At 46.6% G+C, this 25,523-nt stretch overlaps 7 non-coding genes across 7 annotated transcripts; 4 read left to right on the plus strand and 3 right to left on the minus strand.

Annotated features, from left to right (window-relative positions):
• Positions 1 to 72, minus strand: trnam-cau (transfer RNA methionine (anticodon CAU)). Its single transcript has one exon. It is a non-coding gene; the product is annotated as a tRNA-Met (tRNA).
• A 3,237-nt stretch (positions 73 to 3,309) lies between these two features.
• Positions 3,310 to 3,382, plus strand: trnaf-gaa (transfer RNA phenylalanine (anticodon GAA)). Its single transcript has one exon. It is a non-coding gene; the product is annotated as a tRNA-Phe (tRNA).
• A 469-nt stretch (positions 3,383 to 3,851) lies between these two features.
• trnak-cuu (transfer RNA lysine (anticodon CUU)) lies at positions 3,852 to 3,924 on the plus strand. Its single transcript has one exon. It is a non-coding gene; the product is annotated as a tRNA-Lys (tRNA).
• A 7,938-nt stretch (positions 3,925 to 11,862) lies between these two features.
• On the minus strand, positions 11,863 to 11,934 carry trnam-cau (transfer RNA methionine (anticodon CAU)). The gene has a single exon. It is a non-coding gene; the product is annotated as a tRNA-Met (tRNA).
• Positions 11,935 to 17,318: 5,384 nt separating this feature from the next.
• trnam-cau (transfer RNA methionine (anticodon CAU)) lies at positions 17,319 to 17,390 on the plus strand. The gene has a single exon. It is a non-coding gene; the product is annotated as a tRNA-Met (tRNA).
• Positions 17,391 to 21,844: 4,454 nt separating this feature from the next.
• Positions 21,845 to 21,916, plus strand: trnad-guc (transfer RNA aspartic acid (anticodon GUC)). Its single transcript has one exon. It is a non-coding gene; the product is annotated as a tRNA-Asp (tRNA).
• A 2,534-nt stretch (positions 21,917 to 24,450) lies between these two features.
• On the minus strand, positions 24,451 to 24,523 carry trnak-cuu (transfer RNA lysine (anticodon CUU)). Its single transcript has one exon. It is a non-coding gene; the product is annotated as a tRNA-Lys (tRNA).
• Between the last annotated feature and the right edge of the window lie 1,000 nt (positions 24,524 to 25,523).

Consider the following 25,523-nt stretch of genomic DNA (forward strand, 5'->3'; position numbering starts at 1 on the left):
TAGCAGAGGATGGTTTCGATCCATCGACCTCTGGGTTATGGGCCCAGCACGCTTCCGCTGCGCCACTCTGCTCTAACAGAAACATTCTCAGCGTATGTACACCTATTTGTCAATTGCGTTGTTTTTATCGCTTACCTCACGCTGTTTGTCGGCTTTGTTTTCTTTTCTCCCGTTCCCACTTCTATCTTCCATTTTTTATCCATCTTACTTTCTTTATTTCTTACTCTCTGCCCCATCCCGTTGTTATGACTGTGCTGTCTGTCCCGCTCGGATACACCGTTCCAGAGGTTTGCGCAATGAATTTTAAATTATTTAAATTACCCCATTCCAGCAGCCCTGTTGCTGAATATTCTGTTTATCTTGCTCTGTGTCTCTCCCACATTCCTTCGGGCCGATCTTCCGATCACACTTTAATGTAAAAGCAGCGGGCACCGACTGAGCTGCAGCCGAGGATTCACCCACACCCGGCTGTTTATTGTTTATTTTGTCCAATTCCCAGATCCCATTAATTTCCCAACCCCGGTCAATGCGATTAACTGAATATCAGATTCCTTCAGTGTTGAAGGGCCAGCAGATCACGTTGACTCTTTGCGGAACTTATCCGTTGCCTTCACAAGTTCACTTCAAGTGCAACACATCCGTCTACCGGGTTTCACACTTGGCGACCTAACGGCTGCTGTAAACTCCGGAGCAACAAGGCGGGAGCAGGTAGTGACAATGTGCAGCAGCGGAGTACCGCAGGACCCAGGGAATATGCCGGCTAAAGAGTGACGGCGATCAGCAAAACTGTTCTCCCGGCTGAGACTCGCCCGTTGCACCCGTGGAGATAGACACAAAATGAATTGAATTGAATAAATGTTATTAGCCAAGCATGTATACAATAGGGACAGGGGAAAGTAACTGGGAAGGGGGAGGTTTAAGTGGGAAGAAAGTTGTGAGTTGAGTTGAGAAAGAGTAAGTTGAAGAAAGGGGTGGAGATGGGACCTGGGTATTGTGCAGGGAACGGCCTCTGCGGAAAGGGCAGGAAATGGTACTTTAGTCTGCGAATCGGTGGGGAGGAGGGGACGTGTCCCATACTCGGATAGGTGAGATTTCCTTATTCAAGGAACGTGGGTTTCCCTCTTCTCTCATAGAGGAGAGCCTCACCCCGCAACGTCCCGCAGTTCTGCTCTTGCTTTCTGTTCGCCCAGTCGTAACAAGGACAGTTCCCCTGATCCTCACTTTTCACCCCACCAGACTCGCATCCAACACATTATCCCCCGACATTCCCGTCACCTCCTGGGGGATGCACCACTAATCACATCTTCTCACCTCCACCCCTTTCCGCCTTCCCCAGGGACTGCTCCTTCCACAATTCACTCATTTATTCCCACCCACCTCAACGTAGATGGGAGGAACCGCGTGGTCTTACCTTCAGCGCCCTCGATGTCGGCTGCGGGAGGTCCCCCTCGGGGGAACTATGGATGAAGAGGGCAGGTGTAGAGAGTGATACCGGATTACGGGACAACAGGAATGGAGGTGACGGCTGCAACGGGCCCGTGTCACCAGCTGCAGCGGCGACTGTAAAATGGCGCCAAATGTCACCACTTGCATATGGACTCAGTGGGTTGTTCTGTGTATACAGTACTGACTAGGGCGAGTATGCTTATGTACGGGGGTAGTCTTGCTGAGCTGTATGAAATAAGCCATTGAACCATCCCCTTCCTAGATCAATTCCCAACAACCGTAGTAAATGCAACACGTGTCTCTATACCTCCTCTCTTGACACCATCCAGGGACCCCGGGCGTAGGCGGAAATCGGTTTTAAAACATGTGGAGGGACACAATGAGGCCTGAGATCAAGGAGAGGGGTCGGCAACCTACGGACCAAGGGCCGGATCCGGCCCGCAAACCAAACTCACCCGGCCCGCAGACCATTTTGTTTAATGGGCGCTACAGGCAGTCCCGGATCAGGCGAGCCGGTGGGACTGACTGTAGCGCCCAGGTCACAAAACATGGGGGGGGGGGGGGGGGGGGGGGGGGGGGGTGGTCCCCCACCTCTGAAAACTGGTCGCCGAAACCCTTCTTCAGTCTCATTCAGTACCTTCGATTTTCCAGCATCTGCAGTTCCTTCTTAAACATCGAAAATCAGTACCCCGTTCCTGTTTTTCCCCACATCCCTTGATTCCTTTGGCCCAAAGAGCTAAATCTAACTTTTTCTTGAAAACGTCCAGTTATTTGGCCTCCACTGCCCTCTGTGGAAAGAATTCCACAGGTTCACAACTCTCTGGGTGAAAACGTTTTTCCTCATCTCAGTCCAAAATGGCCTACCCCTTATTCTTAAACTGTGACCCCTGGTTCTGGACTCCCCCAACATCGGGTACATTTTTCATGCATCAACTAGATACATTGTGTGCGGAGTCCACTGTTGTGCTTCAACAAAACTCACCGCGACGGACGTTCAGGTGCAAAGTTAGGAATGACTTCGACAAGGAATGTGTAGATGATATATCAGAGTTGTAATAAGGCATTGGTCCGTCCTCTCACCTGCTGTAGACGGTCCTGACCTTCCATCTACCTCATTGGAGACCTTCTTAATATCTTTAATCGGATTTTACTGGACGTTATCTACATTAAGTTTAATCATTAAATTATTCGTTTAAGTCTGAAGAAGGGCAGGACCCGAAACGTCACCCATTCCTTCTCTCCAGAGATGCTGCCTGTCCCACTGAGTTACTCCAGCATTCTGTGTCTCTCTTCGGTTCAAATCAGCATCTGCACTTCCTTCCTGCACGTCACAGGTGCAGAAAGGTGTAACAGGTGACATTCAATGATTGCGCATACTTTCGACGGAACATATTCGAGGGCCGAAAGACCTCCTGTGCTTCTGTTCTGTTTTAACAAGTTGTGATCTGGGATTTGGTCAGACCAATGGGAAAACCTAAGGTACACAAAATGCTGGAGAAACTCAGCGGGTGCAGCAGCATCTATGGAGCGAAGGAAATAGGCAACGTTTCGGGCCGAAACTCTCCTTCAGACCTCCTCTCCTCCGCCTCTGTCCCTGAAGTTGCAACGTTTACAGGGCGTGTGGTTCAGTGACCTGGCCACAGTCTTCGTCGGTCAAGGACTTAAGTAGAAGATGGCGAGAATTCTCTGTTTCTCTTGTCTGGTGAGATCTGTATTCGGAAATGACAAAAATGTTCAGCAGCGGGATTACCACATCTGATGAACACGGTGCGTTATATTAAATTGACACAGAATTAGGTGAACGACTATGCGCGGATTCATGTGTTGGAAGTGAACTGAGTTTCCCTCAGCGGTGCTAAAGTAGCCGAAATAGCTCAGTTGGGAGAGCGTTAGACTGAAGATCTAAAGGTCCCTGGTTCAATCCCGGGTTTCGGCAATGGTATTTCAGACTTTAAAATTTAAATCAGCGTTCATAGATGTATGATTTATTCCAACCCTTTTGTTCGTGACGCAGCCGTCAGTGCCGCTCAATCAAGGTTGAACGTTAACCTCCGGTGTTCTTTGACGGTCTTTCTGCCTGCATGTGACATTGAATTTCCAGCAGGCACCCCGGTTTCCACTCAAATACCACGGACGTGCGGTCGGAAAATAAATTGGCCGTGTAGCTCACGCTTTCGTGCATGGTACACGGCGGGATGTAGCTCAGCTACATTAATAGGAGAGGAATGGACGTTATAAATTTAACGGAGAAAGTGTGAGATGTTGCGCTTGGGCCGAACGAAAGTTTAATTAACATCCCGCTCATTATCTTCTACACCCGCAGATAAAAATTCTTACCAGAGGTAGATCTTTGATGTATTGAGATAATGATTCTCGAGATATTACACACTCAACGTCTGAGCAGTGCCCGGCTAGCTCAGTCGGTAGAGCATGAGACTCTTAATCTCAGGGTCGTGGGTTCGAGCCCCACGTTGGGCGACACTTTCTTTAACCGTTATCAATAGCAAACATATGTCTATCCAGCGAATAGTTCAGGAATACTCTGCATTTTGGGGATCTAAGGATTTAATACATTTTAAACCCGTTGGTTACATTTATTGGAGAGAATTAAATGCAACATGTGTTTTCTTTAATGTGAAATAAAACGACAATGGCTGAGAGCGCCCAACCCCCGCCACCGCCAGAGTGACGCCTAGCAAAAATTGGAGGAGCAGCACATCATATTTCGCTTCTACATCTGGTGACCTCCTTGGTTACTTCCCACCAGTGTATGAGGGTCAGAGGGGCCTCACGGTTCCCCAAGCCGGGACGTCACGATGCAGCCTCCCTGACTTTTGTCAATCTGCATTTGGAGTCTTGCATTCAACTCTGTTCTCCCTATTACAGGAAGGGGGTGGGGGCTTTGGAGAGGGTGCAGAAGAGGTTTAAAAGAATGAAAACCTGTCTGCCATGCATGGGATAGGGTCCAGTAGCTACAAAGTGAGGCTTGACAGACTGGAATTGTTTTCTCTGGTTCATCAGAAATGGAGGGCAGAGGTATATAACGTTATGAGAGATATAGATAGGATAGACACTGAGAATCTTTATCCCAGGGTGGAAATCTCAATCACTTGAGGTTGTAGCTTTAACGTGAGAGCGGTAAAGTTTAAAGGAGATGTGTGGGATGAGGAGAGCTGGGTGCTTGGAATGCGCTGCTACGAGTGGCGGTGGAAGCAGATACGATAGAGACCACAGGTAGGCAAGTAGATTAGACTAAAGATGATAGACACAAAAAGCTGTAGTATCTCAGCGGGACAGGCAGCATCACTGGCGAGAAGGAATGGGTGACGTTTCGGGTTGACACCCTTCTTCAGATTAATTTGGAATTATGTTAGACACTGATATTGTGGGCCGAAGGGCTTGTTTCTGAGCTCCCGTACTGTATGTGTTATGGTAATTCGGAATATTCAATAAACCGATCAATTCAGCAACAAACGTTTTGTTTATTTGTAAATCAAAATGTGTAAAATACATCTTGGATTTCCAGTTAAATTTAGGAGGAAAACGTCTCCCCGCGGGGAATTGAACCCCGGTCTCCCGCGTGACAGGCGGGGATCCTAACCACTATACTAACAAAAAACCGCTGTAGAATATGCATTGTGAAGCAGTATAATGTACGTAGGTGAAGGGTAGGGGGGGAGGAAAAATTGAAGCGAGTCAAAGAGGAAAGAGGGGAAAAGTGTTGTTTGTGGGTTAGTTACATAAGGTTGCAGAATTTCTCCAAAAACCTGCAATGTTTCCCACTCTTTAACTTGTGCTTCTTCCGCGATCCGGTCACTTATTCAAGTACATGCTCGTGTTGAATTCTTTAATAAAGGGCCGCTTTCATTTTCTAAACGCATGTAACCGGAACTGCGAGTCGTATTCTGTATTTGCCGTCACAAGCAGCAGCGGGACTGTGGTCGAGTCACAGTCACACTGCACTGGAGACGGTTCCGTTCCCCACTCGCCGATGGCATAGTGTGGCCTGCCTTCCGTCTGGTTTACACCGAGTGCCGAAGGTCGACACAAAAAGCTGGAGTAACTAGGCGGGACAGGCAGCATCTCTGGAGAGAAGGAATGGGTGACTTAATGGAGAAGTCTGAAGAGGGGTCTCGACTTGAAAAGTCACCCATTCCTTCTATGCAGAGGGTTACACAGAAAAGCTGGAGAAACTCAGCGGGTGCAGCAGCATCTATGGAGCGAAGGAAATAGGCAACGTTTCGGGCCGAAACCCTTCTTCAGGTCTGAAGAAGGGTTTCGGCCCGAAACGTTGCCTATTTCCTTTGCTCCATAGATGCTGCTGCACACCGCTGAGTTTCTCCCGTTTTTCTGTGTAACCTTCGATTCTCCAGCATCTGCAGTTCCCTCTCAAACACCTTCTATGCAGAGCTTGTCCCTCTGAATTACTGCAGCTTTTTGTGTCTATCTTCGGTTTAAACCAGCATCTGCAGTTCCTTCTTACACCCAGTGCCGTCAGCTACCTGTCTATTCACCCCGTGGACTCTCTCTCTCTCCTCACTTTCCATCCACTTCGACATGGACCTCCTCCAGAACAAAAACCCTTCGGCCCACTATTTCCATGCAGACCAGATATTGCTCATCTACTCGCATCCCATTTCCCACCACCTGTCCCGTAGACTACTACCCTTCGGTGATTATCAGAGATATCCCCCTTGTTCTACCCATTCCCCGCTCCCCCACTCTCTCTGCTACTGAACATGAACGTGTTCATCTCTGTATCAAAGTTGCAATGAAGAACACAGGAGCTGAACCATTGGCTCCACCATTTCCTGTTCTATACCATGGGGAGATGTTATGAGGATTAAGCAGGAGAATGGGATTAGGAGGGAGAGATAGATCAGCCGTGATTGAATGGTGGAGTAAGCTTGATGGGCCGAATGGCCTAATTCTACTCCTATAACTTATGATTTAAATCTTTATAGTTGATTTTCACAGCAATTTGCATACATACAATGATAACAGACAGTGACAGTCAAGGCATAATTGTGCAACAGTATGTAAGGGACCCTCAAAGCCCTTACCCTTACCCACCTTCAACCCACACGAATCAGATCGGAACAAAACGGGGACAAACAACACTCGCATACATACACATCTACACAAATATGGTAAGATAAACGAAACAAAAAGTACAAAAAATTTTTTTTAAAAAAGAAAAGAAAAAAAAGGGGTAAACATAGAAACATAGAAATTAGGTGCAGGAGTAGGCCATTCGGCCCTTCGAGCCTGCACCGCCATTCAATATGATCATGGCTGATCATCCAACTCAGGGGTAAAAACAGTAAATAAGTAAGTAATTAAATAAATAAGTGTGGCGGGGGGGTGGGTTAAGGGAAGAGCAGCTGCAGTAGAGCAGAACAATGGTGGAGAGCACTCAGTCTTCTTCCGAGTCCGGGGACAAGTTGAGAGAGTTAACAAGTTCCAAGAAAGGGTTCCATGTATCTAGTAATGTCTTGGTAGAGCCTTTTGAGAGAGAACTTAAGCTTTTCAAGCTTTACATTGTAAAGCACCTCCTTAATCCAGCGGGCGGGTGTCGGGGGACAGGTGAGCCTCCAGTTAGGCAAGATCAGTCTCCGGGCTAACAAGGTTGTAAAAGCTAGGACCCGTTTCACCGCAGCAGAGAGGTTGGTGTTGGGAGGGGTACAGAAAATGGCTGACAGTGGGTTTGGAGGAATAGTCTGGCCGTAGGCTCTGCTTATCAAGTCGAAAGCACTCCTCCAAAAGGCTGCTAGCTTAGGGCAAGACCAAAACATATGGCTATGGTTGGCAGGAGATTGATTACATCTGTTGCAGGTGTCCCTAACAGCGGGGTAAATTCTAGATAATCTTGCATTTGTGTAGTGGACTTTGTGAAGGACTTTGCATTGGATTAGGCCATGACGGGCACATATGGAGGAAGAATGGATCAAATCCAAGGCAGAGTCCCATTGCTGGTCTGTTAGTTTCGTATTCAGCTCACCCTCCCACACAGCTTTTAATGAGGTATGAGGTTTCAATATAACCGACCCTAACAAGTTATACAAAACAGAGATGCATTTTTTTTAAGAGGGAACTGCAGATGCTGGAGAATCGAAGAAATTACACAAAAAAAGCTGGAGAAACTCAGCGGGGTGCAGCAGCATCTATGGAGCGAAGGAAATCAGGGCAACGTTTCGGGCCGAAACCCTTCTTCAGACTGATCGGGGGGGGGGGTGGGTGGGGACAAGAAAGGGAAAAGGAGGAGGAGCCCAGAAGGCTGGGGGATGGGAGGAGACAGCAGTCTGGAGAGAGGGGGGGCTGAGGAAGGGGAGGAGACAGCAAGGACTAACAAAATTGGGAGAATTCGATGTTCATGCCCCCGGGGGTGCAGACTCCCCAAACGGAATATGAGGTGCTGTTCCTCCAATTTCCGGTGCTGCTCCGGGCGCTGTGGCCATGGAGGAGACCCAGGACAGAGAGGTCGGAGTTTGGAGTGGGACAGGGGAGTTGAAGTGGGCTGAGCCACCGGGAGGTCAGCTTGGTTAGGGCGGACTGAGCGGAGGTGTTCGGCGAAACGATCGCCAAAACCTCCGCTTGGTCTCACCGATATAGATCTGCTGACATCCCTAGAGCAGCGGACGCAATAGATGACTTTGGAAGAGATGCAGGTTAAACCTCTGTCGCACCTGGAACGATTGCTTGGGTCCTTGAACGGAGTCGAGGGGGGAGGTAAAGGGACAAGTGTTGCATCTCTTGCGGTTGCAAGGGAAAGTGCCCGGGGAGGGGGTGGACCGAGAGGGAAGGGAAGAATTGACAAGGGAGCTATGGAGGGAGCGGTCTTTGCGGAAGGCAGATATGGGGGGGAGATGGGAGTTTAGGTGGCGAGTAGTGGGGTCACGTTGGAGGTGGCGAAACTGACGGAGGATTACTTTTTGTATGTGACGGCTGGTGGGGTGAAAGGTGAGGACTAGGGGGACTCGGCCCTTGTTGCGAGTGCGGGGATGGGGAGACTGCTCTCTCTCCCGAAAACCGAAGTTTTTCCTGAGTTGACTCCATATCTTGAGCGAGAGGGACGCAATTGGGCCTGCACCCACAGATGTTATAGGAAGGGGGAGTTGGGAGCATAGGACAGACCGCAACGGGAGATGTGAACTCGCCTTTTCCATGTGTACCCAGGTCGGTAGGTGGTCGCAATCATCATTCATCCAATACAGGAGTTTTTGCAAGTTAGCTGCTCGATAGTATCGCCTAAAGTCAGGAAGTGCCAAACCGCCATCACTCTTAGGAGACTGCTGTATCGCCTTTCGGATTCTAGCCGGTTTGCTACCCCATACAAATTTAGATATTGTCCTTTCTAATTTATCAAGAAAAGATTTAGTGATAAGTATAGGGACGTGCTGGAAAAGATACAGGAATTTGGGTAGGACGACCATCTTGACCAGATTTATCCGGCCCACGAGGGATAGCGGTAAAACTGATCAGCGGTCAAAATCTCTTTCAGCTTTCTCAACCAGAGGCAGAAAGTTTGTGCGGAACATATCAGATGAGGGTGTTGTGATAAAGACGCCGAGGTAGCGAAACCCGTCCTCTGCCCATTTGAATGAGGTTAAAGAGCGAGGGAGCTGCTTAGCCAATGAGTTAATCAGTAATAGCTCACTCTTTTGGTAGTTAAGTTTATAACCAGAATACGCACCAAACCGTTCTAAAATATTTGTAATCACAGGGAGAGAGCTGACTGGGTTCGAGATGTACAGGAGCGGTCATCCGCATACAATGAGACTTTATGAGTTGTGTCGAACCGTGTAATACCTTTAAAGCCCTTCTCTGAGCGTAACCAGACCGCCAAGGGTTCTATCACGGCAGCAAACAGGAGTGGTGATAACGGGCAACCCTGTCTGGTACCTCTCTGAAGGGGGAAGTGGGGCGACAGTGTGCCGTTTGTTTGTACTGAGGCCACCAGGGACGAGTATAATAGACTGACCCAAAGAATAAAACTGTTACTGAGGCCAAACCTGTCCATCGCTTCATATAGGTACCTCCACTCGACCCTGTCGAAAGCTTTTTCGGCATCGAGGGAGACCACTATCTCCGGGGTCTCACTACTCGGTGAATGGATGATGTTAAGGAGACGCCTAGTATTGTGGGAATACTGTTGGCCTGGTATGAACCCTGTTTGGTCTAACGAGATAATAGAGGGCATCACTCGTTGAAGACGGAGTGCAAGGGCTTTAGAGAGGGTTTTGAGGTCCACATTCAGGAGTGAAATTGGTCTATAGCTACTACAAAGCAGGGGATCTTTCCCCTTTTTAAGAATTAGGGAGATAGTAGCCCACGACAAGGTGGGTGGTAGGCGACGATGTAAAAACGCCTCATTGTATATATCTCTCAGGACTGGTGCGAGGAGAGCAGAGAAAGCTTTGTAATATTCTGCAGTGAAGCCGTCAGGGCCGTGACTTTCCGCTTTGCAACGCTGTGATGGCTGCTTGGACCTCAGCAACAGTTATGGGACCACCCAAGTCTCTCGTGGCTTCATCGTCAATTTCAATTCGGGGAAACGTCATACTACTGAGCATGTCACCTGCAGTGGGAGGACAATCGGAAACGTATAGTTCAGCGTAGAATTTAGCAAATGCTTCATTACTTCTAAGAGGATCAATATGAATCTCCCCTAAGCTGGATCTAATGGCTGGAATTAGCCGTGAAGTCGCCTCGGTTCTGGCCTGATGGGCGAAAAGCTTCCCAGCTATATCCCCAGATTCAAAAAAGTGTTGCCTAGATTTAAGCAGTCGTAGCTTGACTTTATTAGTAGGCGTGAGATCGTTTGTAACCTAAGGCGTTCTCTATAAAGGTTAGGGTCTGGGTCAGATGCATATTTGTCATCAATGTCCTTTATTTTTTGTAACGGGTCATAGAAACATAGAAACATAGAAATTAGGTGCAGGAGTAGGCCATTCGGCCCTTTGAGCCTGCACCGCCATTCAATATGATCATGGCTGATCATCCAACTCAGTATCCCATACCTGCCTTCTCTCCATACCCCCTGATCCCTTAGCCACAAGGGCCACATCTAACTCCCTCTTAAATATAGCCAATGAACTGGCCTCAACGGACCCTCTGTGGCAGAGAGTTCCAGAGATTCATCCATCGACTCTGGGTTCTGGGAAAGCAAGTTCTTCTCATCTCGGTTTGAAAGGATTTTCCCCTTTATCCTTAAGCTGTGACCCCTTGTCACTGGACTTCCCAACATTGGGAACAATCTTCCTGCATCTAGCCTGTCCAACCCCTTAAGAATTTTGTAAGTTTCTATAAGATCCCCTCTCAATCTTCTAAATTCTAGAGATTATAAACCAAGTCTATCCAGTCTTTCTTCATAAGACAGTCCTGACATCCCAGGAATCAGTCTGGTGAACCGTCTCTGCACTCCCTCTATGGCAATAATGTCCTGCCTCAGATTTGGAGACCAAAACTGTACGCAATACTCCAGGTGTGGTCTCACCAAGACCCTGTACAACTGCAGTAGAACCTCTCTGCTCCTATACTCAAATCTTTTTTGCAATGAAAGCTAACATACCATTCGCTTTCTTTACTGCCTGCTGCACCTGCATGCCTACCTTCAATGACTGGTGTACCATGACACCCAGGTCTCGCTGCATCTCCCCCCTTTCCCAATCGGCCACCATTTAGATAATAGTCTGCTTTCCGTGTTTTGCCACCAAAATGGATAACCTCACATTTATCCACATTATACTGCATCTGCCAAACATTTTACCCACTCACCCAGCCTATCGAAAGTCACCCTGCCAGTCTCCTAGCATCCTCCTCACAGCTAACACTGCCCCCCAGCTTAGTGTCATCCGCAAACTTGGAGATATTGCCTTCAATTCCCTCATCCAGATCATTAATATATATTGTAAATAGCTGGGATCAAAATCCCAGTACTGAGCTCTTGGGGTACCCCACTAGTCACTGCCTGCCATTGTGAAAAGGACCCGTTTTACCCCCCCTACTCTTTGCTTCCTGCTTGCCAGCCAGTTCTCTATCCACATCAATACTGAACCCCCAATGCCTTGTGCTTTAAGATTTGCCTTGGGTCTTGCCTTGGGTCTGCCGTTTGGGAGTGATAGATCAGCCGTGATTGAATGGCGTGATGGGCCGAATGGCCTGATTCTACTCCCATAACTTATGACCAGAACGCAGCTTCATGCAGCAGAGAATATTATGCATTAATTGGTCAACGGCCGCGCACAACGGGGACCATGACGTCACCCACGGATTCTCCAATAAAACTGATAAAATGATGCAATGAAGCGAAGCGTTTGTTGAAATAGGAAAATCCGACGAATGAAACGAAATAAACGTTGTGCACGCGTGTGAACGGACGGTATTTTCTCAAAAGTATCCATTGATAGAATAGAATAGCAGAGGATGGTTTCGATCCATCGACCTCTGGGTTATGGGCCCAGCACGCTTCCGCTGCGCCACTCTGCTCTGACGGTAACATTCTTAGCGTGTGTGCTCCTTTTTGCTAATTTCGTTGCTTTCATCACTTACCTCACACCGTTTGTGTACTTCTGCATCCATTACTCTGAGCATTGTCAAATCTTCAGTTTCGTGATCTATAGGATTATTTTGCTGATGCCGTTAAGTTTCTTGATCATTTACATGGTCTTGATTATCAGTTACGAATTGCACATCACCTTCACATCTTTCTATCTAAGGAGGGGGGATATAGGAGGGGGTCATAGGAGGAGGAGGGGGGGAGAGAAGGGGGCGAGGGGCAGGAGGGGGGGGGGGGGGCAGGGGGGAGGAGGAGAGGAGGGGAGAATAGGAGGGGGGGAGAATAGGAGGGGGGAGAGGGAGGAGGGGGAGGGAGCGGGGAGAGTGGCGCGGGCAGCGAGGCGGGCGACAACAAAGGACTGCGAGTTCAGCGGCTTCAATCCAAAGCCCGACTTCTACGTGTTCTTTCTGCGTCTTTTGAATAACGGGGTTTAGGGGGGGGGGGGGGGGGGGGGGTGGGGGGAGACGCAAGGAAACATCACTCACAGCGAGAGGAAGGGCACGCAGACCCATTAAGACGTCATCAGTGAAAGACAGTCGTTTTTATTCCAAAGTTTTGTCAGATGTTTGAACATTTTCATTAAATACTCGAATAATCTAGCATGGAGTTTTCAGGTCGTTTTTGAAATCCGCGGGAAAAATCTCTACAAGAATATGTAAAAATGTTACCGTTACCGCATCGTTTTTTCGTGAAGATGTGATTACACACAAACATACAAACATACAAACACACATCCACATCCAAGATCAGAGTTTTAAGTATATAGATATGATGTGATGTTTACAGGCTACGGTACAGAAAGGAAAAGTTGATGCTTGCTCTTTCTTATGAATAAACCTGACTGATGGCAAATAAAGAGGAACTATAAACTGTCTAAAAGATCAAAATGTATTTATAATATCAAGTGTAAAGTCTCAAAATTTGAGGCCCCTTTGAAGCAGACGGGCATGAGGCCCATGCCAAATTAACCTCATTGCCCCCCCCCCCCCCCCCCCCCTCTGATATGGCCAGGGTGTGGTCTCACTAGGGCCCGTACAACTGCAGAAATACCTCTTCAAAATTCAGATTCAGATTCAGATTCAGATTCAATTTTAATTGTCATTGTCAGTGTACAGTACAGAGACAACGAAATGCGTTTAGCATCTACCTGGAAGAGCGACATAGCAAATGATTTGAATAAATAATAATAAGTGTCCGGGATGGGGGGGGGGGGGGGAAGGTGGTGGTTGGCAGTCACCGAGGTACGTTTTGAGTAGAGTGACAGCCGCCGGGAAGAAGCTGTTCCCGAAGAAGAGGTGTGCTTGTCTAACAACCTAACAGACTAATTAAAGGGTTATGGTGGTGGGGGTGTTATGGCCTGGGCATGTATGGCTGCTGAAGGTACTGGCTCACTTATCTTCATTGATGATACAACTGCTGATGGTAGTAGCATAATGAATTCTGGAGTGTATAGACACATCCTATCTACTCAAGTTCAAACAAATGCCTCAAAACACATTGACCGGTGGTTCCCACCATGATCCCAAACATACTGTTAAAGCAGGAAAGGAGTTTTTCAAAGATTAAAAAATGGTCAATTCTTGAGTGGCCCAGTCAATCTCCCGAACTGAACCCAATTGAGCATGCCTTTTATATGCTGAAGAGAAAACTGATGGGTACTAGCTGCCAAAACAAGCATAAGCTAAATATGGCTGTAATACATGCCTGGCAGAGCATCACCACATAAAACACCCAGCAAGTGGTGATGTCCATGAATCGCAGACTTCAAGCAATCATTGCATGCAAAGGCTATGCAACAAAATACTGAACATGACTACTTTCATTTACATGACATAGAGTCACAGATTAATACAGTGTGGAAACAGGCCCTTCGGCCCAACTCGCCCACACTAGCCAATAATGTCCCAGCTATCCTACTCCCACTTGCCTGCGCTTGGTCCATAACCGTCCAAACCTGTCCTATCCATGCACCTGTCCAACTGTTTCTTAAACAATGGGATAGTCCCAGCCTCAACTAACTCCTCTGGCTAGGTAGGGGCCTTAAAAATAGCAGAGTCGGGGTGATATGGGGAGAAGGCAGGAACAGGGTACTGATTGGGGATGATCAGCCATGATCACATTGAATGGCGGTGCTGGCTCGAAGGGCCAACTGGCCTACTCCTGTACCTATTGTCGATTGTCTATTGTCTATTGTCTCTGGCAGCTTGTTCCATACACATGTGTGAAAAAGATACCTCTCAGAATCCTATTAAATATGTTCCTCTTCACCTTGAACCTATGTCCTCTGGTCCTCGATTCCTCTACGCTGGGTAAAAGACTGGATCTACCCGATCTATTCCTCTCATGATTTTGTATACCTCTACAAGATCTCCTCTCATCCTTATGAGCTCCATGGAGAAGAGACCCAGTCTACTCAACCTGGAATAGAGACCCAGCCTATTCAACACATTGCTGTGTCCCAAACATTATGGTGCCCTGAAATGGGGGGGGGGGGGGGGGGGGGGGGGGGGGGGGGGGGGGGGGGGGGGGGCACGTATAAACACTGTGATTTCTACATGGTGAAACCAAAATGTATAATGATGGCCTTTAATATAATCTGTCAATGTGCACTTTAACCACATGTGATTTTTTGTCTATTACAAATCTCAAATTGTGGAATACAGAGGCAAATAAATAAATGATGGGACTTTGTCCCAAACATTATGGGCACTGTACATCATGGAAACAGGCCCATTAGCTCACCTTGCCCATGCTGATCAAGATGCCCCATCTACACTGAAGAAGGGTCTTGACCAGAAACGTCACCCATTCCTGCTCATTAGAAATGCTGCCTGTTCTGCTGTGTTACTCCAGCTTTTTGAGCCTATCCCCATCTACACTAGTCCAACCTGCTCATATTTGGTCCATATCCTCTGAAACCTTTGTATCCATAGAATATCTTTTAACTAACATTGTAGTACCCACCTCAACTATTTTGTTTGACAGCTTGTTCCATATACCCACCGTCCTCTGTGTGATAAACACCACTCTGGTTCCTATTTCCTTTCCATCTTCAACCAATGTCCTCTGGTTTTTGACTCCCCTATGCTGCGCGAGGGAGTCTGCACATCTACTCTATCTCTTCTGCTCAGGATCTCTACACCTCCACAAGATCACTCTTCATCATCCTGCACTTTAGGGAATCAAGTCCGAGCTTGCCCAACCTCTCCTGATAGCTCAGGCCATCAAGTCCTGGCAACATCCTCAGAAATCTTCTCTGCACTCCTTCCAGCTTAACAACATCTTTCTTATAGCAAGATAACCACATTTGAACACAGTGCTCCTAATGAGGCCTCACCAATGTTGTGCACCATAACATCCCTACTTCTATACTCAATCCCGTGACTGATGGCCAATATGCCAAAAGCCCTCTTGACTACCCGATCTCGGAACTATGTACCTGCAATCCCAAATCCCTCTGCTCTGCAACTATCCTGGGGAGCTACTCGTGGCGGGAGTATCCTGGGGAGCCCCGCGGCCCATAGACTGATCCACCCAGAAGGCCTGACGTCCGCCACGGACGGTGGACCTGCGTCATGCAGTGGAACCCGCCAGGTAGGCCCAACCGGCCCGCTGCACACCGGAGACTTTCCCGGCATGGATGGAGCATCCATGGAAACCCACATAAGTAGACCGGCAGTAGGAGGCAAGGCATTGCCTCGACAGTGGAGAGGGCCACTGGAGGCCCCTGCAGCAGCCTGGGGCTCAGCTGGACTGGGGCCGCTCCAAGTGGTCGAGCAGGTGGACCGGATGCAGCCTACAGCGGGGTAAGAGTGGCGGAGGACACCAATGTTCACGTTTGGCCAGGCCCACCCTGCAATGTCACCAGCACAACAGACCTTCATGATCAGGTCAAGATCCCTGCACTTACGACAAATGGGATTTGAAAATGGCGCCAAACTGGCGACTCTGTATACTGTCTCAGTGTACTGCTACTGTACATTTGTACTATACCTCAGATGCTTAGCTAACGTATCTAAGTGCTTATGTGTAGTGATATTTGTACTGAACTGTTTACATAAACAAATATCACTGTACTAGCATACATGTGACAAATAAAATGCCATATAAATAGACTCCTCAGGTCCCTGCCATTCACTGTGACTTGTGGGGTGCTGCAAGGTTCGGTGCCGGTACCCCAGTTTTTAAAATATATATTAATGATTTAGTCGAGGGAATTAAATGTGACATCTCCAAGTTTGTGGATGACACAAAGCTGGTGGCAGTGTGAGCTGCGATGATGCTATGATGCTGCAGGGTAACTTGGATAGGTTGGGTGAGTGGGCAGATGCATGGCAGATGCAGTATAATGTGGATAAATGTGAGGATTTCCACTTTGGTAGCAAGAACAGGAAGGCAGATTATTATCTGAATGGCGTCAGATTAGGAAAAGTGGAGGTGCAACGAGACCTGGGTTTGCTTGTAGATCATTCACTGAAAGTAAGCATGCAGGTAATGCAGGCAGTGATGAAAGCTAATGGCATGTTGGCCTTCATTGCGAGAGGATTTGAGTTTAGGAGTAAGGAGGTCCTACTGCAGTTGTACAGGGCCCTGGACATTATTGCTATTGAGGGAGTGCAGCGTAGGTTTACCAGGTAAATTCCTGATGAGGATCTTATAGAAACATATTCAATTATTAAGGGATTGTACCAGCTAGATACAGGAAAATGTTCCTGATGTTGGGGAGTCCAGAACCAGATGTCACAGTTTAAGGATAAGGGGTAGGCCATTAGTGACTGAGATGAGGGGGAAAAATCCTCATCTGTGGAAATTTCTACAGAAGGCAGTGGAGGCAAATTCTCTGGATGTTTTCAAGAGAGAGTTATTTTTAGCACTTAGGGCACAAGGGATCAAGGGATATAGGTAAAAAGCAGCAACGGGACTGATTTTAGATGATCCCAGGCACACCACTAGTCACAGGCCTCCAGTTTGAAAACCAACCTTCCACCCTCTGCTTCTTTCCATTAAATCAATTCTCGATCCAGTCGCCTAGCACTCCCTGGACCACACGCATTCTAACCTTTCAGAGCAGCCTACCATGTGGAGCATTAATATTGTTCCTAATCAAGCCTGCATACATCTGTCACTTGCCAGGCTTTGTCCCGCTCCAAGGTACCCAAGAATTCTGGAGAAACTCAGCGGATGCAGCAGCATCTATGGAGCGAAGGAAATTGGCAATGTTTCTGGGCAAAATCTTTTTTGCTCCACCCTTTTTACAATTTTCTCTCCTCTACTATAATCGGTATGGCGCATCTCTCCAGAATATTTCTGTCAGAGCAGAGTGGCGCAGCGGAAGCGTGCTGGGCCCATAACCCAGAGGTCGATGGATCGAAACCATCCTCTGCTATTCTATCAATGGATACTTTTGAGAAAATTCTGTCCGTTCACACGCGTGCACAACATATATTTCGTTTCATTCGGGGAAATACCTATTTCAACAAACGCTTCGCTTCATTGCAACATTTTATGAGTTTCATTGGAGAATCCGTGGGTGACGTCATGGCGTTGTGCTCGGCCGTTGACCAATTAATTCATAATATTCTCTGCTGCATGAAGCTGCGTTCTGGTCATAAGTGATGGGAATAAAATTAGGCCATTCGGCCCATCAAGTCTACTCCACCATTCAATCGCGGCTGATCTATCTCTCCCTCCTAACCCCATTCCCCTGCTTTCTCCTCATAACATCTCCCCATGGTATAGAACAGGAAATGGTGGAGCCAATGGTTCAGCTCCTGTGTTCTTCATTGCAACTTTGATACAGAGATAAACACGTTCATGTTCAGTAGCAGAGAGAGTGGGGGAAGCGGGGAATGGGTAGAACAAGGGGGATATCTCTGATAATCACTGAAGGATAGTAGTCTACGGGACAGGTGGTGGGAAATGGGATGCGAGTGGATGAGCAATATCTGGTCTGCATGGGAATATTGGGCCGAAGGGTTTTTGTTCTGAAGGAAGTCCAGAGCTGGATTTATGTATAGGCTTCATAGGTTGCAGCCTAGGCCTCGAGATCTAGTGGGCCCCGGCCCCGCCGAGATCGCCAGTGTTGGAGCTCCGTCCAGCGCGGCCTGTGGACTTCTGGAGCCACAGTCTCTGGTAGCAAGTGGCCGTTTCGGAACTCCAAGCTGCTGAGAGTGTTCTTCTGACGCCGGGGTTCATTCATCCGGCAAGAGGGCCTGAAACATCAGGCCGCCATGGCGGCGACTGCGGAGGCCTCAATAGGCCCCAACCACGGGTGAACATGGAGGAAGTGGACTAAACTTTGGTGCCTTCCTTCACAGAGGGAAACGTTGATCCCGTTAAGCCCTGATATGAATCGGCTTTGTCTTGCCTGCCGCTATCGGGGCTTAAATCATGGCAGCGGCCACATTCCAATCGATAACAATCCAGAAACATCCACTCTCAAGATAAGATAAGACACACACCCAGGTCTGATCTACCTGCTGTAGGCCTGCCTCAACTGAGGGTGTCTTGTGATATAAGGCCGAAACTCCCAGTGACATTGAGGTACACAACTGAAGATGTGTCTGATTGGCAGCAAATTCACCCAGTGATCATACCAAAGAATGTCAATTGTAGTGAAATATTAGGGATTGTAACACCCAGTCCTACAATCAATCACTACAGTTTTCGTCAGATGTATTGTGCAAAAAATAATGATTTAATTATCTTGAGAGTGGATGTTTCTGGATTAATTTATGGGAATTTTACATTAAATTCCTTCCACTTGGCATATAAATTCATGACCAAGTGAGATTTATAAATCATGTTATATTGTGAATTGTAGTGTGAATCAGTTTGTTATTTGTTATATGGATACTTTGGCTATTTTAAAATGTTAGCCTTTTCTTAAGAAATGGATAACCGTTTAGATCTTGTAATTGAATTTAGATTAGATTAATTGATTAGATGAATTTAATTGATTTGATGAAACTGATGAATATGAATTTTTTGTTGGTTATTCACTATTTGTTTTAACTTTTAAAAAGCATACTCATTTTGTAAACGGTTTTGGAAGCAGATTTGATTCAGATTGGATTCAGATTTTGCAATATAATTGCCAATAAGGAACAATTCTTTAAGAAATATTTCCCAACTATTATACAGAATGTTATTTTCTTCACTCAAGTGAACCCCATTTTGTGATAACGCCCCTTCATGTTTTCCTTTCTAATAACTTTTGAAGATTAATTTTACTATTTATTTTCAGGTTCTAATCTGAGCATGAGTAAAAGATTTGAAAATCGTGCTAGCAAGCGCAAAAGAAAGAGACTTGAAAATGATATGGTAATGGAGTTAAAACCAATCACTGCTTTCTTGGATCAGCCACTGACAGAGGCAACAAGTGTCAGTGGTGAAGCAGATAAATTGATACTAACACAAGGAAATCAGTGTGGTGGAGCTATCCAGCCATCTACTAGCATTCAACCAGAAGAAAACCTCCCTGAAACAGAAACAGCAAAGCAGGACGTGGAACAGCAAGCTGAATATGAGAAAGCAGCCATGATGCCGGCTCCAAATGAAAATATAGAACTAATTCTGTGTATGTGTATGTAAGTACTCAGTTAAAATGACATTAAAGTAAATACTGAATACGGAATAATTCAGGAGTCACTTAATGGACAGGGAGAGGCTAAAGAGCGACAAGAAAATAATGTGGTTAGGCAGAATTTCCAGCTCACACCTGGTAAGGTAGGCCAAAGTGTTCCAGACTCAGATATAGATGATGCCACAAATAGATCTATTGTAACAGACTGGTTTGTAGACAGAATTATCACATGAGGACGTACCCTATTGGGTAGAATGGGGCTCCTCTCAAGTTCTTGGTTCTTGGTTACTTGGTCCTACAAAATATTCCAACTGGAATTTAAACTGGAGGTGGTGAAGGGAGGGATTAAGCCAGAAAAGGTTATTGGGAAGAAAGTGCTACTTTAAATGTAGTTGCATCTGGTTGGGTAACTATAGTTTGGTGGAGATTATTCCATGCTTTAATTGTGCGGGGGAAGAACGAATTGCTGTACACATCTGTCTTTGTAGCTGGGATCACAAATTGGATCGAATGTCCTCGTCTGCTCCTAATTGGTTTGGGGTTGGTGTAGGTCTTGTGATCTATGTCTAGCTGACCATTTAACATTTTTTTTGTAAACACAGGTCAGATGGTGAGCTTCACGTCTGTCTTGGAGAGGGTTCCACCCCAGAGAATTCAGAAGTTTGGTGACATCGCTTCTCTCTCATAGGTGTTAGTAACAAATTGAGCGGCCTGTCTTTGGACACGTTCAATGGATGAAATGTTTTTGTCTGTGTATCGGTCCCAAGCTGCAACTGCGTAGTCCAAATGAGGTCGAACGAGGGTGAAATACAGCTTCTCCTTGACAGAAGCTGAACAATGTTGAAAGTTGTGCCTCATGAAGTTTAGGACACCTGTTGCTTTCACTGTTGCATGATGAGTCTGACCATTCCAACGCAGATCATTTTGCAATTTGATGCCAAGATACTTGGTTTGTTTGGATTCTTCAAGGGTGACACCAAGTATGTTGTAGGATGTGACGCCTGGATTCCTCCTTCTGGTGACACGCATGGTTTCACATTTGGAAGGGTTAAACTGCATGCCCCATTGTTGTGACCACTCAACCATAGTATCAAGATCCTTTTGGAGAGCATCTTCATCATCAGTTGACTTAGTTCAGCATCGTGTGGACCATTTTCCAATTCCAAGCTAGTGTATAAATAGCAGTCTAGCTTTTGCACAAAAGCCCTTTTTTATTCAACAAAAGTCAATGGAGAAACATATAGCCGAGAGTGGCCTGTGTATTCTCCCTCGAAAGGCCGGATTTATTGTTTTGTTTGTAAACTCTTTCCAAACAATACATGTTCTGCTACATCTTTAGCTTCTGAAGGGTTTGATAATTGGCAAAACCCCTGTCTTATCCAAACTCATGAAAACTCAGAGAAGCACAGGAATGCCATGTCGACCTACTGAACAAGAAAGCGAGAAGGTGGGGGTGGGGGATTGGGAGGGGCCTCACAAGTGGAATAGCCTAGGGCCTCTCTTCATCTAAATCCGACACTGAGGAAGTCCATGTCGGAGTGGAGGGAGTGTGTGGAGAGAGACACCACGGGGTTAATAGACAAGTAGCTGACGGCACTGGGTGTAAGAAGGAACTGTAGATGCTGATTTATACCGAAGATAGATACAAACACCTGGGGAAACTCAGCGGGACAAGCAGTATCTTTCGAGAGCAGGAATGGGTGACGTTTCGGGTCGAGACCCTTCTTCAGACTTCCTCGTTCAGTCTCCCATTCCGTCCCTCTCGAGATGCTGCCTGTCCCACTAAGTTTTTGGTGTCTATCTTCGGCACTCGGTGTAAACCAGACATAAGGCAGGCCACACACTATTCCATCGGCGAGTGGGGAACGGAACCGTCTCCAGTGCAGTGTGACTCTGTGACTCGAGCACAGTCCCGCTGCTGCTTATGACAGCAAATACAGAATACGACTCGCAGTTCCGGTTACATGCGTTTAGAAAACGAAAGCGCCTCTTTTGAAAGAATTCAACACGAGCATGTACTTGAATAAGTGACCGGATCGCGGAAGAATCCGAGAGCACACAAGTCAAACAGTGATAAGTGAATGTTTGAAAGTTGCAGGTTTTTGGTGAAAGAAAATCTAAGGCTATTAACATGAAATTCTGCAGCGTTATGCAACTAACCGACAAACAACACATTTCCCCACTTTCCTCTTCGATTCACTTCCCTTCCACGTACGTACATTATACGACTTCAGAATGCACAATTGTACGGCGGTTCCTCGTTAGTATAGTGGTTAGTATCCCCGCCTGTCACGCGGGAGACCGGGGTTCAATTCCCCGACGGGGAGAAGGTTTTCTTCGTTCTAAATTTAACTTTAAATCGAAGTCGTATTTTGCACATTCTGTTTTACAAAATGGCGACAGCAACTATTTGTTTTGCTGAATTGATCGGTTTAGTGGACATTCCGAATTAACATAATACATACAGTACAGGAGCTCAGAAACAGGCCCTTCGACCAACAATATGTGTCTACCATAATGCCAAATTAAACTAATCTACTCTGAAGAAAGGTGTCGACCCGAAACGTCACCCATTCCTTCTCTCCAGAGATGCTGCCTATCCCGCTGAGTTACTTCAGTTTTTTGTGTCTATCTTAATCTAATCTACTCGCCCACCTGTGATCTCTATCCTCTCTCCCCCCCACACTCCCCCTCCCCCCCGATTCCCATTTTATACAGCACATATTTGAGATATTCTTAAATGCCACTATCGTAACTGCTTCCACCACCACTCTTCGCAGCGCATTCCAGACACACAGCTCTCTCCATCCCACACAACTACTTTAAACTTTACCGCTCTCACGTTAAAGCTATGGCCTCAAGTGACTGAGATTTCCACCGTGGGATAAAGATTGTCAGTGTCTATCCTATCTATATCTCTCATAACTTTATATACCTCTGCCCCCAATTTCTGATGACCCATGAAAAACAATTCCAGTCTGTCAAGCCACAAGTATGATAATTGATGGGTATGATCATCTCATATTACTCTGATGACCAAAGAGCCCACAATGGTTTATTGTTGGCTGAGGAAGAGGTGAAAACGAAGGGATAAGAACAGTGAAACTATCAAAACGACTGGGGCGGGGGAGGGGCGGGGCGAGAGAGGGAATGCAAAGGTTACCTGAAATTAGAGACATCAACTATCATACTTGCTGTGGTTGAGGGACTGGCATTGTTTTATTTGGTTAATCAGAAATTGAGGGCAGAGGAATATAAAGCATATAAATAGCTGAGGTACTGCTTTGTCCCGAACCTTTTCATACCTCTAGTTACCCACATCCCTGAATCTCAGGCTGAAGAACGGCCTCGATCCGAAACGTCGCCTATTTATTTTCTCCAGAGATGCTCCCTGGCCCGCAGAGTTACTCCAGCATTTTGTGTCTCTCTCCGGTGTAAACCATTATCTGCAGTTCCATCCTACACACAATAATTGCTGTCATCTCTCTCAGCACTACGGCTTTCAAATATCTGTCTGTCACGTTCACCCACCACGGGCCCCTTCTACATCTGGCGATTCCTTCCCAGCGCGCTATCGCCAGCACCCATAAGGATTATTTACCAGCTGCCCTGTAGTGCCTGCATAAATTCGACAATCTTTAACCTCTTTTGATTTCAATGTAAAGATCCGCATGCATTTGATATAATTGATTTGATTTATCCTGTACCTGCAAATGGCCTTGTAATCGTCAGTATGCAGAGGCTTAAGGTCACTGGCACCGAAACCTCATTGCCCGGTTTTCACAGAGTCTCCGATGAATGGAATTCTCTCTCCGGTAGCATGCAGGTATAGCAGGCAGTGAAGAACGCGAATGGCATGTTGGCCTTCATAGCAAGATGAGTTTAACTTAAACTGAATTACGAATGAACGAGTGAATGCATGAAAGAATGATACTTTATTGTCACGTGTACTTAAGGTATTTAGGTGCAGTAAAATACGTTGCTTTGCATACAACCGATGCAGTACAGAATTGTGTCCACGTGTTGACGCCCACAAAGTTACAAAAGTAACCAACAGTCTTATTTTTTGCCGATGTTCAACGAAATGATCTCCGAAATTAGACAAAAATGCTGGAGAAACTCAGCGGGCGAGGCAGCATCGATGGAGAGAAGGCGACATTTCTGGTCGAGACCCTTCTTCAGACCAGTACCTTTGCTTCAGACTGAAGTGGGGGCGGGAAAAAGAAAGGAAGAGACGGAGACAGTCGGTTTATAGGAGAGCTGGGAAGGGGATGGGAAGGAGGGAGAAAGCAAGGACTACCTGAAAGATGAGGTGCTGTTCCTTCAATTTGCGCTGGGCCTCACGCTGGCATTGGCGGAGGCCCAGGACAGAAAGGTCGGATTCGGAATGGGATTCGCAATGTGCAAAACGGAGAGACATAGGAAGTCTTGTATACCAGCTGCTATAAGGTTTTATAATGCACAAAAATAATTTTGGATTTCTTTTTTTTTTTTTTTTAGTATTAATTCATTGTATTTTAACTAATTAAGTATTGAAGCTATCTGTGGAAATGTGTGGTGTTATGTCTGTCTTGAAGCTGCTGTGGCACTGTAATTTCCTATAAAGGATTATTAAAGGTTATTCGAGTGGGGGAGGGAGAGTTGAAGTGCTGAACCGCCGGGAGATGAGGTTGACGCTCGCAGCCATTGTCGTTTTATTTCACGATAAAGAAAACACATCTTGCAGTTAATTGTCTCTAATAAACGTAACCGAAAGGATTAAAAGGTGTAAATTCCTTAGATTCCCCCAAAAGGCAGAGTATTCCTAAACTATTCACTGGCTAGACATATGTTTGCTATTGATAATGGTTAAAGAAAGTGTCGCCCAACGTGGGGCTCGAACCCACGACCCTGAGATTAAGAGTCTCATGCTCTACCGACTGAGCTAGCCGGGCATTGCTCAGACTTTTTCGGTGTCTAATTTCACGAAAACCATCCTCTCAATACATCAAGGATCGACCTCTGGTGAGAATGTTTGTCTGCGGGTGTAGAAGATAATCACAAGCGAGACGTTAATTAAACTTTCGTTCGACCGAAGCGCAACATCTCACACTTTCTCCGTTTAAATGTCATCGTCCATTCCTCTCCTATTTATGCAGCTGAGCTACATCCCGCCGTGTACCATGCACGAAACAGCCCCGTTCTGAAGGGTGAGCTACACGGCCAATTTATTTTCCGACAGCATGTCTGTGGTATTTGAGTGTAAACCGGGGTCCCTGCTGGAAATTCAATAAGTCACATGCAGGACCGGCCTTAGGGGGAGCGGGGCCCAATTGGGAACAATTTTGGCGAACCCCAGATTCCCAGCCTAGGTCTGTCAGCCCAGTTATTTAGTGTATATTATGAAATTGTACACCAGGGGCTATGGATTATACACTGTGTGAATCACTCCTGCTCCCGTTTGACTGTCGTGTTCAAGAAGGAACTGCAGATGCTGGAAGATCGAAGGTACACAAAATTGCTGGAGAAACTCAGCGGGTGCAGCAGCATCTATGGAGCGAAGGAAATAGGCCACGTTTCGGGCCGAAACCCTTCTTCCGTCTGATTAGTCTGAATCTGTCAGTCTGAAGAAGGGTTTCGGCCCGAAACGTCGCCTATTTCCTTCGCTCCATAGATGCTGCTGCACCCGCTGAGCTTCTCCAGCAATTTTGTGTACCCCCGTTTGACTGTCAGTAGCTCCGCTGGCTTCTAATTGTCGTAGCTGCTAATTATGTGATTGGACACAATGCCCTTGGAGACAGCGGCTGATTGGACGGGAGGAGACCTATTTGTTGATTGGACGGGAATTTTACGGCAAGCTGGTTGGTGATTGGATGCAACCCCCTTAGAAACAGCGATTGATTGGCCGCCAAATAAAATTGTCAATTAGGAAAACAGAAATCGCTGGTCAGTGCG

This window comes from Leucoraja erinacea, unplaced genomic scaffold, assembly GCF_028641065.1.
Source record: "Leucoraja erinacea ecotype New England unplaced genomic scaffold, Leri_hhj_1 Leri_253S, whole genome shotgun sequence".
Classification (NCBI taxonomy): Eukaryota; Metazoa; Chordata; class Chondrichthyes; order Rajiformes; family Rajidae; genus Leucoraja; species Leucoraja erinaceus.